Source organism: Micropterus dolomieu, linkage group LG06 (assembly GCF_021292245.1).
Source record: "Micropterus dolomieu isolate WLL.071019.BEF.003 ecotype Adirondacks linkage group LG06, ASM2129224v1, whole genome shotgun sequence".
Taxonomy (NCBI): domain Eukaryota; kingdom Metazoa; phylum Chordata; class Actinopteri; order Centrarchiformes; family Centrarchidae; genus Micropterus; species Micropterus dolomieu.
The window spans coordinates 23,002,685-23,016,482 of record NC_060155.1 but is presented as its reverse complement, the minus strand read 5'-3'; positions in this window follow the sequence as shown (position 1 = coordinate 23,016,482).

Sequence of the window (13,798 nt, the reverse complement as noted above, 5' to 3'; positions counted from 1 at the left end):
TCCTGAAGGCAGTCTGTCTCTGTCTCTCTCTCTGAATAAAGTCTGTCTCAGGATGAAGAACAGCAGGAACATGTTGGAGTAAAATCCTCTGAGAGTTCCTCCTGAATGAAGCAAAGACTTTAAACTGCTGTTTTTAACATTTTACAGCACCGTTGTTGGGTTTTCACCAGCCGCCACTAGAGGCGCTGTAACCTCGCTGACTGTAACGGTAGTGACCGCGCCCTGCGGCCCGGACACAGAGAGACAGAGTCTGTGTCGTCTCTTTCTCTCTGTGTCTGACAGATCCGAGTATAAACGGTGTTTTCTCAGCGCAGTGTGGTGTGTTTGTGTTTGTGTGTCTCTAAAGTATAAACGGAATATTTTTCTCTCTCTCAGAGAGCATAACCTGTGAGTTCATGTCTCTCTCTGAGTAAAGATGTTCTTACCGTGCAGTAGGATGAAGAACAGCAGGAACATGTTGGAGTAAAATCCTCTGTGAGTTCCTCCTGAATGAAGCAAAGACTTTAAACACAGAGCTGTTAACTCTTCCCGCCCTGCTGCTGCTGCTGCTGCTGACGCACAAAGAAAAGTTTACTTTCGATTACACAGGAAGCTGCCTTCACAATAAGAGCCTTTACAGGAAGCTGCCTTCACAATAAGAGCCTTTACAGGAAGCTGCCTTCACAATAAGAGCCCTTACAGGAAGCTGCCTTCACAATAAGAGTCTGTGAGTTCCTCCTGAATGAAGCAAAGACTTTAAACACAGAGCTGTTAACTCTTCCCGCCCTGCTGCTGCTGCTGCTGCTGCTGACGCACAAAGAAAAGTTTACTTTCGATTACACAGGAAGCTGCCTTCACAATAAGAGCCTTTACAGGAAGCTGCCTTCACAATAAGAGCCTTTACAGGAAGCTGCCTTCACAATAAGAGCCCTTACAGGAAGCTGCCTTCACAATAAGAGTCTGTGAGTTCCTCCTGAATGAAGCAAAGACTTTAAACACAGAGCTGTTAACTCTTCCCGCCCTGCTGCTGCTGCTGCTGCTGCTGACGCACAAAGAAAAGTTTACTTTCGATTACACAGGAAGCTGCCTTCACAATAAGAGCCTTTACAGGAAGCTGCCTTCACAATAAGAGCCTTTACAGGAAGCTGCCTTCACAATAAGAGCCCTTACAGGAAGCTGCCTTCACAATAAGAGTCTGTGAGTTCCTCCTGAATGAAGCAAAGACTTTAAACACAGAGCTGTTAACTCTTCCCGCCCTGCTGCTGCTGCTGCTGCTGCTGACGCACAAAGAAAAGTTTACTTTCGATTACACAGGAAGCTGCCTTCACAATAAGAGCCTTTACAGGAAGCTGCCTTCACAATAAGAGCCTTTACAGGAAGCTGCCTTCACAATAAGAGCCCTTACAGGAAGCTGCCTTCACAATAAGAGTCTGTGAGTTCCTCCTGAATGAAGCAAAGACTTTAAACACAGAGCTGTTAACTCTTCCCGCCCTGCTGCTGCTGCTGCTGCTGCTGACGCACAAAGAAAAGTTTACTTTCGATTACACAGGAAGCTGCCTTCACAATAAGAGCCTTTACAGGAAGCTGCCTTCACAATAAGAGCCTTTACAGGAAGCGGCCTTCACAATAAGAGCGATGTGAGGAAAAAGTGGAAAGACCTCCTGAGCAAAGCAAAAAAAGATGTCTTAAAAAAAACACTATCCAATCGGCAGGGGTCCTCCCCCAAAAACATCCGTGTACAGTACCATAATTGTGGATTCTTTGGAGAAGATTCCCCGGCCAAAGCAGGCCTGTAACGCCAGCTTTGACTCATTGGTCCATCAGATCTGCAGAAGTCTGAGTTAGTTATGTTGAAGAGCAGCAGTTCGTCCATTTTGTTGGCCAGAGACATTCGCCATGTGGATTGAAAGGAGCACAGTGCAAAAACACCGCTGTCTCAGTTTAACCAGTGCGCCTGCCCGTTTTCCCCTGCAAACAGAGCTGCTGCTCCTCCAACTAATAACTCCGGGAAAGTTCCAGGGTCAATAAAGAGCGGTGGAATAGAATGAGCAGTTGAAAGTCCAATGTTTAAGAGCTCTTCTCTGGTAAAAGTTACCAGAGAGGGACAGCAGAAAACAGCGTTAACAAACAAAAACACAAAAAGCACTACGGAGCTTAATCCAGAGACGGCCGTCTGCGGCACCATCTTGGTTTCTAGAGTGGTCTCTAGAGGTTAGCGGGCAGAGACAACAGGAACAGGTGAGCGTCGCGTAGCACCCAGAGAACCTGATCTGGAGAGGGCAGAGGACCAGCAGCTCGGGATAAGTCCCAGTACGCAAGCAAATGTCCCGCCAAAGAGTAAAATATCGAGGTGCCGGTACTGTGTTCCGGCCCACTTCAAGCACTGATTGGAACTCAGTTATGTCTTTAGAAACATCAACATCACGGTTAAATAGGCTATTAGTTTTTTTTTACCCAAACATGATCTTGAACATGACGCTTTTATGATCAATCTGTCAACGATGAATGGACAGAGAGTTATCTTTGGACATCATAAATTTAGACTAAAATCTATAAGCTACACTGTCCTTTATAACACGGTGACTCTGTGGACATTAAGGAAGCTGTCAGATTGGCAACAGTTGCACTAAAACCCTTACTGTGCGCTACAGTGCTGCAGTATGCTGTTTAAACTGATCTGTATAAAACTGATCAATGAAAAGTAGTAGTCGCACTGATTGAACATTCCTCTCGTAGTTATCAGCTGGATATGATGTGAATATTTCTGAGTGAGGATGACTGTGGTGCAGCTAAAACAAAAAAATGTAGTTTTTCATTATCTGCTGATAGTCTGAATGTGTTTTGACAGCATTTCATAAAATACAGGGGTATCACACTTCTCAGCCTCCCTGGTAAAGTCTACTCCAAGGTGCTGGACAGGAGAGTTCGGCTGATAGTCGAACCTCAGATTGAAGAAGAACAATGCGGTTTTTGTCCTGGTTGTGGAACAACTGACCAGCTCTTTCCTCTCACAAGGATCCTGGACTGGGCTTGGGAGTATACCGATCCAGTCTTCATGTGCTTTGTAGATCTGGAGAAGGCGTATGACCGGGAGATACTGTGGGAGGTGCTGCGGGAGTATGGGGTGAGGGGGCCCTTCTCAGGGCTATCCAATCCCTGTACATCCAAAGCGAGAGCTGTGTCCGAGTACTCGGCAGTAAGTCGGACTCTTTCCAGGTGAGGGTTGGCCTTCGCCAGGGCTGGACTTTGTCACCAATCCCGTTTGTGATATTCATGGACAGGATATCGAGGCGTAGTCGTGGCGAGGAGGGGCTGCGGTTCGGGGGCTTGGGATCTCGTCACTGCTTTTTGCGGATGATGTGGTCCTGACGGCATCATCGGTCCGTGACCTTCAGCTCTCACTGGATCGGTTCCCAGCAGAGTGCAAAGCGGTTGGGATGAGGATTAGCACCTCTAAATCTGTGGCCATGGTTCTCAGCAGGAAACCAGTGGAGTGCCAACTCCAGGTAGGGAATGAGTCCTTACCCCAAGTGAAGGAGTTCAAGTACCTCGGGGTCTTTTTAACGAGTGAGGGGAGACTGAAGCAGGAGATTGGCTGGAGAACCGGAGCAGCGGGGGCGGTAATGCACTCGCTTTACCGCATTGTGACGAAAAGAGAGCTGAGCCGTAAGGCAAAGCTCTCGATCTACCGGTCGATTTTCGCTCCTACCCTCACCTATGGTCATGAAGGCTGGGTTGTGACCGAAAGAACGAGATCGGGGTGGTGTTCCAGGCACGTCCAGCTGGGAGGAGGCCTCGGGAGAGACCCAGGACTAAGAGGAGAGACTATATCTCCACACTGGCCTGGGAACGCCTCGGGATCCCCCAGTCAGAGCTGGTTAATGTGGCTCGGGAAAGAGAAGTTTGGGATTCCCTGCTGGAGCTGCTGCCCCTGCAACTTGATCCTGGATAAGCGGATGAAGATGGACGGATGGAGAATTTCATAAAACACGAAATGAGCAAGATCTTATTAATGTAACATGGACGTCTAAAATTTCACAGTCAGTTTGAACCTAGACACATTTTACATTGTAAAAAGTAATTAATAGGCCTACTGAGTTGGACTGTCACACAGTTTACTCATGGAGTATCACAGCTCCATGAGTAAACTGAGTCTGACCTGATTAATATTTTCATCTTCAGTTATTGCCACCGGCATCTAGTCCCGTCAGGTTCCAGCTGAATAAACAGGCCTGTAGCTGTTTAAAATGACAGGCTGGAGGAGAATTCCAGCACTTTAACATTTGTTAAGGAAATTCCAGTCTGGTAAATGATGAATGAGCAACGCTGTATAAAATGTATTAATCTTATCATATTGATCCTCCACTCCTGCGTTTTGGAGCCAATCAGGGTCCGCGTAAGCAGCATTCATATTTCTAGCTCCACCCAATTAAAATGGAGGTGCTGCCTTTATTTATCCGTTGCCATGGTGAATCAAAGTATCGAAGCTCCATTGATGAGGCTTTTTTTCATCCCCACGCACGCACGTCCATCAGGCTCAACATACTCAGAGTTGACTGAAGTTATTCTGATCGGCCTTTCTGAAACCAAAAACTCAGAGTTTGACAGCTCAGAGTTCAGGTTTACACTCAGAGTTTGTTGAACCTGCAATGGGCTCAGGCAATGGATACAACAATACCAAATGAAGGTGAAGGAAAACAAAGTATATCAAGACAACTGATGTCCTACTGTGTACAGCCATCCAAACCATTGCACAGCGCAACAAAGGTAATTTTTTATCCCATCTTTCCCTGAAGGCTGAGCTAGAGAGGTGTTTTTGTAAAAGTAATTTTGATTTCATGAAAGGGATTTAAGCACTCAATCCAAAAATCAGGAGACTCCTCTGTTTTTACTGTGAATTTATAACACAAACAAATGGATCTTAAGCATGAGCTACATCAAATCAAGCAGATCTTGGAGAGGAAGAAGGCGGCTGGAATGAAAGATGTAACCAGTTTACTTGAGTTCACAGTATTCCTGGAGCCATTCAGTGTGGTCTTCATTGAACTGTTCAGACTGTGCATGATTGCAGTAATTGCACTACTGTAAGCACAGTTGCTTGTGAACAAAGCTCTTCTGCATTTAAACTCATAAAACATCATTGACTGCTGTAAGGGCAGAAAATGGTTTTCTTCTTACACTTATAAGTACTTGTGCTATTTTTCTCCTTTTATTATGTCTTATATATTGTTTTAAATCTTTAACCTGTTCCTTCTTTATTATTGTTCTTCTTATTCCAGTCTGTCCACATGTGTGGGGTTCAGGTCAGGGATGTGGGGTCGGTGATTGTTTTCCTCACTAGCTGTTCTTCTCCTTCCTTGACTGGGACCAGTCAAGGATCTTTTGTTCCCAAAACATAGATGCTCAGACTGTGTAAATGATCATGCATCCCTTTGCTCTGGGCCAGACGTTAGTGACTGTCTTAGGAGACAAAGCCTCCGGTCCAGCTGATTTTGTTGTGGTCCTTTCTGTTTATTCTCTTTAGTTAAATAAATTCTTCAAAGACAATGGTTCGTTCACAGTAAAAAACAGAGTTAAATTCAACTCTTAGAGAGTTGAATTTAACTCTGTTTCAGATAACATTTGGTCCCACTCAGAAATAGAGTAAAATGTACTCTATGGCCAGTGTCAACTTTTCAGAGTTAATTCTACTTAATTCAGTGTCAAAATTAACAATGAAAAGTGTAAAACCATTTAACACTGTTTTTTCCCCACTGTTCAGAGTAATATGATTACACTTTATAGAGTTAATTTTACTTGTTACATTTTTATTTCTCTACAGTGTTATTTATTACATCTAGGTCACATAATGCTATTTTACTATTATGTTATCACTGAATTGCTATGATCTAATCTATCAAATGGAAATAAAGACAAAGATAGAAGGTTACAGTAGCAGCATTTATTGTCTTTTTCAATTAATTAACATTACAAACTTGCCCATACTTTCCTTGACTACAATGTCAATTTTAACAGTGGTATAATAATAATAAAAGCAATATGGGACAACAAAGAGAGCTGTGTCATTCACTCCATATGACATTTGCATTTCAAAAGGTCTGGGATAATGCACGTTGTCAACATGAAAGACAACAGAATCTTGTTTTGTCCTGGTCACTTCATATGCATGGAAATGCTCTTGAAAAGTTACTGTAAATAAAGATGAAGTGAGAAGCAACAATTTCTCATGTATTATCACAACTGACTCAATCTGGTACAAAAGAGGCATTGCGGCATTTGCAAATAACCAGATGTGGGCGGTAAACAAACCCATTGTGTTTATCCCAGTTCACTTTCATAACTTGAACACTACAGTTGCATTGACACGGCGATTCCAGAACCTCCTTTTACCATTTCTGAAGACACCATTTTTCCTGGACCAATGTCTAACCGACTAAAAGTTGTTGAAGATCGAAGTGTATGCCATGTGATTCTGGTGTTTTGGTGATATTTTTAAATGATTTGAGTGGTTTCTTGAAAAGATTATGCTTACCTTCATAGCGCATGCACCAGCTATGAAGCACAGGTCCAATTTTCTGAATGCAACGGGGATAATGGAAAAGAAAATGGTGCTTTGGTAAAAGTTTTTTCTGGGGATACAACATCTTAAACAGTTTATGGTGTTCAATAATCAAATGTTTTAAATATACACACAGACCTTCAGATAACATGGGAGAAAATACAATGTTAATTGTTTGTAGTAATAAAACAAGTAGGCTCCAATGTTGGTCAGTAGAGGTTACCAAATCTCCAAAGATGAGCGGAACATTCCTCAATAAGCACCATGATTGAACTGCATTCAGTCCCAGATCATTAGACTCTCCACCTAAATTCACAGCCACTGGCCTATTGTTTCTCTCCATGAATCCACAATCAAAACTTTGTATTCTCAAATTCAACTCCCCCAGTGTTATGTGTTCTTCTTTAAAATACAAAAACAGCAGCTTTAGTTCGTACTGGACCACCCCTTCCAAAATGTCATGAAAATATGTCAATGACTTCAATAAGCATGAACTCGTCACACCAAAAACAACAGAGATAGATTACGAGCCATTTCTTGACAGTGAGCAGTGTGGGCGTCTCTGAATGGTATGCAAATCCCAGCTGCGAGTCCCTGTTGAGGATTGGTTCCTCTGGACCTGGGACCACACACTTCCTGGTTGCTGTTTGCTGGCGTCTGATTGGTGTGGCCGAAGATCCGACCGGACCTGCCAACCGGGACTCGCCAAGCCAGTGATCAGTTGGCCTCGTTGTTGGTTGTGTACCCCTTGTGAATAGTGAGTGTTGGATTTACCTGTTTCTGTCGGTTGCCTGCTTAAGCGGCTTCCGTCAGTTAGAACCCTTGTAAATCACAGTGTGAGTTGCACTCTTTTGGTTTGAGCATTTGTCTGTTTGGTTACTTTGCATTCTTGTAAAGCATGTAGGTGCTGACCTCCTTTTGTTCCTCAGTGTTTTTTGAGTAGAGAGCTGTCTTTGGACAATACCTCCTTTTCTTTCCTTTTTTTTTGTCAGTACCTATATAGCCTCCTTTTCTTGTGTTTTCTTGAGACAAATCACTTAATTAAACATTTGACTTTACCCTAAATTCAGGACGAGCTGGGTTGTAACAGGCGTCTTTGGTGCATAACACTATTTTAGAAGAATCTTCAGAGAATTCTGTTTGAAAGTCATATTTTTCAGCAAACAAAACCAGCAACAGTACCTTGCACTGAAAGACTCCACCAGACCAAACAAGCTATGTAAGCCTAAATTATCCCCAGTAACCTGTATCAAACTACCACGAACACGACCGCCATATAGCGGAATCTCAATACCATCATTCTCTAACACTTTAATGTCTCGAACAATTGGAGCAAGAATTTCACTACAACCGTACCGTTTAGGATCTTGTGCATGAAATAAGGCACACAGGTGTATGTTGGCCAAAAAAGAATTCCATTTCGGAGAGAAGTTTCTTAAGGTAAAATATATTGCACCCAGTTTATGAATACCTCGCTTGGAACCGAGAGGATTTGCAACCTCGAAGTAATCATAGAACATTTGGATCTGCACTGTGTGCTTTTCAGTTGAAAACAGAGGGTGAGTCTTAAATAAAGACGCATCACAAATATCTTAGTCTTGAGTGGCTGAGCTTTAACATTTCTGCACTATACTGGCTTTTAAATATTGACTCCAATGTAGATAAAATTGGAACATACATGAATTTATCTTGAACAACTATCTGATCATATGTTCCAGTCTTTTTATTTCGCCTTGTGTCAAATCTTGAGCCAACTGGTTGTACAATTTCCAACTTGCCTAATAAAATTTTGATCGCTTGTATTCTGAATTAAGAATTGTGAAAGGATTCTCTAACTCCTCAAAACATGCTTCAACTTTGTTGCACATTTCAGTTTCCCTTTCATCACTATATAGATGCTTAATGTTTCTTTAGTATGCTGATGGATATCTTGAACAATCTCTTCCATTGAAATCACTACAGAGTTCACAACATTTTGGCCTACACCTGCTGCTTTAAATCAGAAATTACAGCTGCACAACTATTTACAAGGTTTGCTGAAGATAATTCTGACTCAGCCTCTAAATATTCAGATGACACATCAGTGGCATTACTTGTGTCAAGAACATTTTGACAAGATGTAAAATCACCTTCTTCTACAGACTCAAATGAACCGCTAACATGGCACTTGTTCAGATGCTTCCTGAAGCCAGAAAAGCTACCAAAAGAACGTGAACATCCCGCTTTGGCCACATTTAAGATCAAGAGTCTTGCCAGGACAGAGTCCATGAATTACCTTAAGGTGCTTTATACGGCTGTTTTCACTTTTGCAAAGAAAACACTTCATTGTTTGATCTCACAGGATGCTAACGCACCATTCTTGCTCACAACTCTGCAACTCTGGGAGTTTCCTTTGTTTTCCCAACGTCAATGTTATAAATGGACGTTTGCAGGAAAGTGAAAAGGTTGGCCAGGGGACAACTGTATGATGTACCAAAGACATAATGGGCCTTAAAGAGTTCGTCAAGGCCTCCCACTGAACCGGTCGCCTCACATGGAAGTGCGTGCTTGTCAATCACGATGGAGAAGGCGTGAATGCAGCTTCTTGTGGGTCCCTGAGCGAGAAGGTAGGGCTGCCTGCTTTGAGTGATGTTGTCTAGATGCTTCTGTACACTGGTTCCAGCCTCCAACACACACAGCAGCAGTATTTAGTGACCAATCTCTGACAGTAGAGATTATCTCAAACTGCATGGAAATTAGGTGATGGAAAGTATATTTTCAACAGCTGTTCAGCATACTTTTAGGAATCTGACGAGGTGATCTACAGCTTGAGATGCAGGCCTCTTTCGTCCTTGCGCAGATGGGGGTAGCAGATGTAGCAGCAGCAAGATGGCAGACATGTCACTGTCCCAGCCTACAGACCACAAACATCCGGTTAAAAAAATTAATTTGGCACAATTACCTTTATAACCAACAACAGAAATTAAAACAGTTCCAGTCATTCCATTCTCAACTTCAGCAGCTGACTCAGCATTGCGCATTAAATCCAAGAGCTCTGGGTGGGTACCAGTCCATGGCTTTCCTTTATAACTTTTGCTTTGAGATTGGTGGGCAATCCTTTCCAAGAATTTGTTGGCAGTGACCTTGCCAGATAGGAGCCTGAAATCTTGTTCTATCTGTAATGCAAAAATGCACAGAAAGGAGTGATAGGTGACACTGCATGCTGCATGGGCAGTGATTCAACTAATGAAGAGGTCTTACCAGTCCTGGTGTGTCCAGAAACCGCGGGAGGACTGAGAAGACATCTGCTGCTTTCTTTTCATCGTTGACCACTGAATGACGATAAATGAAGGTAGCTTTCATCTTCTCACGGACAGCGTCTTCATCAGCTGAGTGTCCACATCCTCATCAGATAACACTTTGTCAGCGGTGAAGGGTCTGGGTTGACTATGGCCTGGCCCACCATCTTTAGACAAAACATAATGTAACTGACTCCTGCCTACACATTTCAACAACATTGTATGTAACTGATAAGTAAACTTACTTTTGGCAGATTTGCTAACTGAAGCACCTCTTTCTTCTGTAGTTTTTCTTTGAATGGTCTTCAACCGCCATGCAAGGTATCCCGAACCACTCTCTGGATCGTAGTAATGTTCCTGTGTAATTAAATACATGCATACTGAATATGCTATCAACATTTCTAAGGGCAATTATGTGTTTAACGTTGTAAGGACCCTTTTACTTACATATCCATGTTGTGAATATGGGTCTTCCAGATACGGAAACAGAGCAACTGTCCCCTGTGCATACATCACTCTGACACTTTTAGGGGGGGATGTCAACTTAAAAGAGAAATCAAATATGCAGTCAGAAATGTTGAAATCATTTGTAAGACTGGAAATTGATTACATAAAAACACTTCCCATCAAATGGAACAAAGTGCGGATTGGACAACAGTGTCCACTACCCACCGCTTTTGCCTCATAGTTTATGTGGCAAGGCCTTTTAGGTCGACTTCCTTCCGCAGCGGCGATGCCTTCCTGGTGATTCTTACACCCTTTTCTTCTCCTTCTGTTCCCAACACCCCCATCAGATTCCAGTCCCGCCCTGCTTCCTGAACCCTGTCTTGAAATATCTGTCTTTCCAACTCAAACAATATGCAGTGCAAAATGATATGTTCAACATTTTCTTTAACCCCACAGTTTTCACACTTTTCACTCTTCCTTTTCCCCAATAAAACCAAGGTGCCATTCAGTCCTGTGTGATCTACTCTTAGTCTTGTCATAATAATTTCCTCCCGCCTGCTCCTTTCGCTATAATTTTTATTACTGACTTTTGTATTTTATAGTAACTCCTTCCTTTCCTGTCTTCCTCCCACCATTTCTGCCATATTTCAGTAGCTTTCTTCTGACTGGCTAATCTTCCTTCTCTTTTTCCTGGCAGTATTTGAACGGTTTCCTTTTGTAATGCCTCTTTTGCTAGTTTGTCTGCAATCTCATTTCCATTTACATCTATCCCTCCCCGATGTAATCTTAATAAGCTGTGAAACATTTCTATCAGTAGGTCTTCTCTGACAGATGTCATTGACTGAATGCTTTTAATAACTGCTAAGGAGTCTGTGCATAATATCAGGTCTGACCTCTTCAACCCACTGTAATGCTATAATGACGTATATACGAATAGCCTATCTGATAATCGTTTAGAGATATTTATTTTGAATTCTGGTATATGTATTCCAATTCCCACACATTCCTGTTTGTTTTTGGATCCATCTGTATAGATTTTTAGATAATTATGGAAACTGTTTCTCAGATAGCTGCTAGTCCATATTCCCACTTCCTCTTTTCTTTTCCAGTATACTAAAATCTGTTTTTACGTCTGGATAGAGCCACGGTTGAATGTTACTGACTGGATTGGGTGTGCTGAAATATTCCCAACAATCCTTTGTTATCTCCTTTGCAGGGTTTTCTTTCCCACTTCCTTTCAATCTGACCCAATATGCTAGCGCTAGTTTCTCTCTTCTTAACTCCAGTGGTGTCTCTCCAGCTTCTATGAGTATTGTGTTAATGGGAGTTGTCTTAATGGCTCCAATGCATATCCGTAAAGCTCTGTATTGTAATTTATAAATTTTTTCCAATGTTGTTTTTGCTGCTGCATCATATACTATGCAACCATAATCTATTGATGACCTCCTGCATGCTCTATATATGTCAATTAGTGACTGTTCATCTCATGTTTGCATTTAGTTTCCAATTGCTTTATGTGTATTTTCCATGTGTATTTACTATCAAACCACAATCCCAAATACTTAAATTCATTTACTTTTTCCATTGGCTGCTGATATAGAAAAAGCTTTTCTACATGACACTTTGCTTGTTTGTGAACACCATATAACAGGATTTGCTTGTTGATATTTTAAATGACCACTTCTCTACTTTCCCTATTGCTTTCCTGATGTTCTCTAACACATATGTCTCGTTTCTTCCTCTCATCCATATGGCCCCATCATCTGCATATAACGCTGATTTGATGTGTCCATCTAAATCTGAAAATATATCATTAATCATAATGTTGAATAATATAGGGCTAATTGCGCTCCCCTGGGGAATTATTTACCTTAAACTCTCTTCTGATCCAACCTTTACTCTAATTTTCCTATCTGTTAAAAAGTCTAGTATCCAGTTATAAATCCTTCCTTCAAACCCCATTCTATTTAGTTTAATAAGTAGTCCTTCCCTCCACATAGTATCATATGCCTTCTCAATGTCAAAATACACTATTATCATCAGCTCTTTCATTTTCAGTGCCTTTTCTACCTCATTACTTACTCTAACGAGAGCATCTGTTGTGGAGCGACCTTTCCAAAATCCATTTTGTATATTACTCAGTAGTCCTCTCTGTTCCATTACATGTGATAACCTACGAACTATTATCCTCTCCATCCATTTGCATAAGTGAGATGTCAGAGCTATGGGTCTATAATGCTCCTGGTAATAATCCTGGTAATAATTACCAGGAGTCTTTACCAGGTTTGCTAAACGGTAGTATAACTGCACTTTTCCAACTTCTCGGTATTATTCCATCCTTCCATATTTTATTGAACAGTCTTAACACTAGCTTATTTGACCCTACTGGCAGCTGTCGGAACATGGCATAACATAACTGGTCTTGTCCTGGGGCTGTATATCCCGTGACAAGCAGAGCTATATATTCTGTTATTGTAAAATCCACATCTAAAGTTGTTGTACCATCCTCCCTCTTCAGCTTCACATCCTTATTTTCTCTGAGTGCCAGGTCTTTCTGTTGCTTATGAATATCCATAAGGTGATCACCACTATGCACAGCCGCAAAAGCCCTACCCAACATCTCTGTCTTTTCATAGTCTGACCACCGTCTTTCCTCCATCTATCAAAGCTGCAACGCTTTCCCACTCATTCTTTTAAACATAGACCATATATCCCCTAACTCTACTCCTCTACCTATGGTGGAACAGAACTCTCTCCAAATTTTCTTTTTGGTTAACTTAATTGTCCTACGTGCCACTGTCCTTTTCCTTTGAAAATCCAAAACACTCTCTTGTGATAAATTCTTCTTTAATGTTTTAAAGGCTTTGTTTCGTTCTTTTACAGCTCTGCTACACTCATTCCACCAGGGGACCACTTTCTTCCTGCCCTTTGTTGTTCTTTTTGGAATACTTAAATGTGCTGCATTTATAATGTGTTCTGTAATTTGCTTTGTGCATTCCTCTACATCACCTTCTAACGTCACAAGGTTTGCTGACTTCGTACAACATAACCTAAATTTTTCCCAGTCTGCTTTCTCAAAGCACCATCTGTTAATTGTACTTCCTTCTAGGAAACATACATTTGTGTTAATAATAGTGAGAACTGGAAAATGGTCACTTCCTATAGTAGAACATTCATAACAAACCATTCACATGCATTTACCAAATTATCTGATACCAGTGTGATATCTAAACATGATGTTTTACCCCTGTTCACATCCATTCGTGTTGCCTGTCCATTATTAATGCAGACCAGTGATCTTTCTTCCATCATTTCTTCAATTATGTCCCCATTATTATCTGTGTGATTGCTGCCCCATAAGCTGTTGTGTGCATTGAAGTCCCCACACCATATTTCTTTCTTGTATACAGTCCCTGCCATTTCATTCAGTTTATTGAAATCTTTTTGCATGGGTTATAGAAATTAATCAATTTAATGTTTCCCTCTTTCCTTGGGCTATAGATTTCAACTATAATACATTCTGAATCTTCTGAGC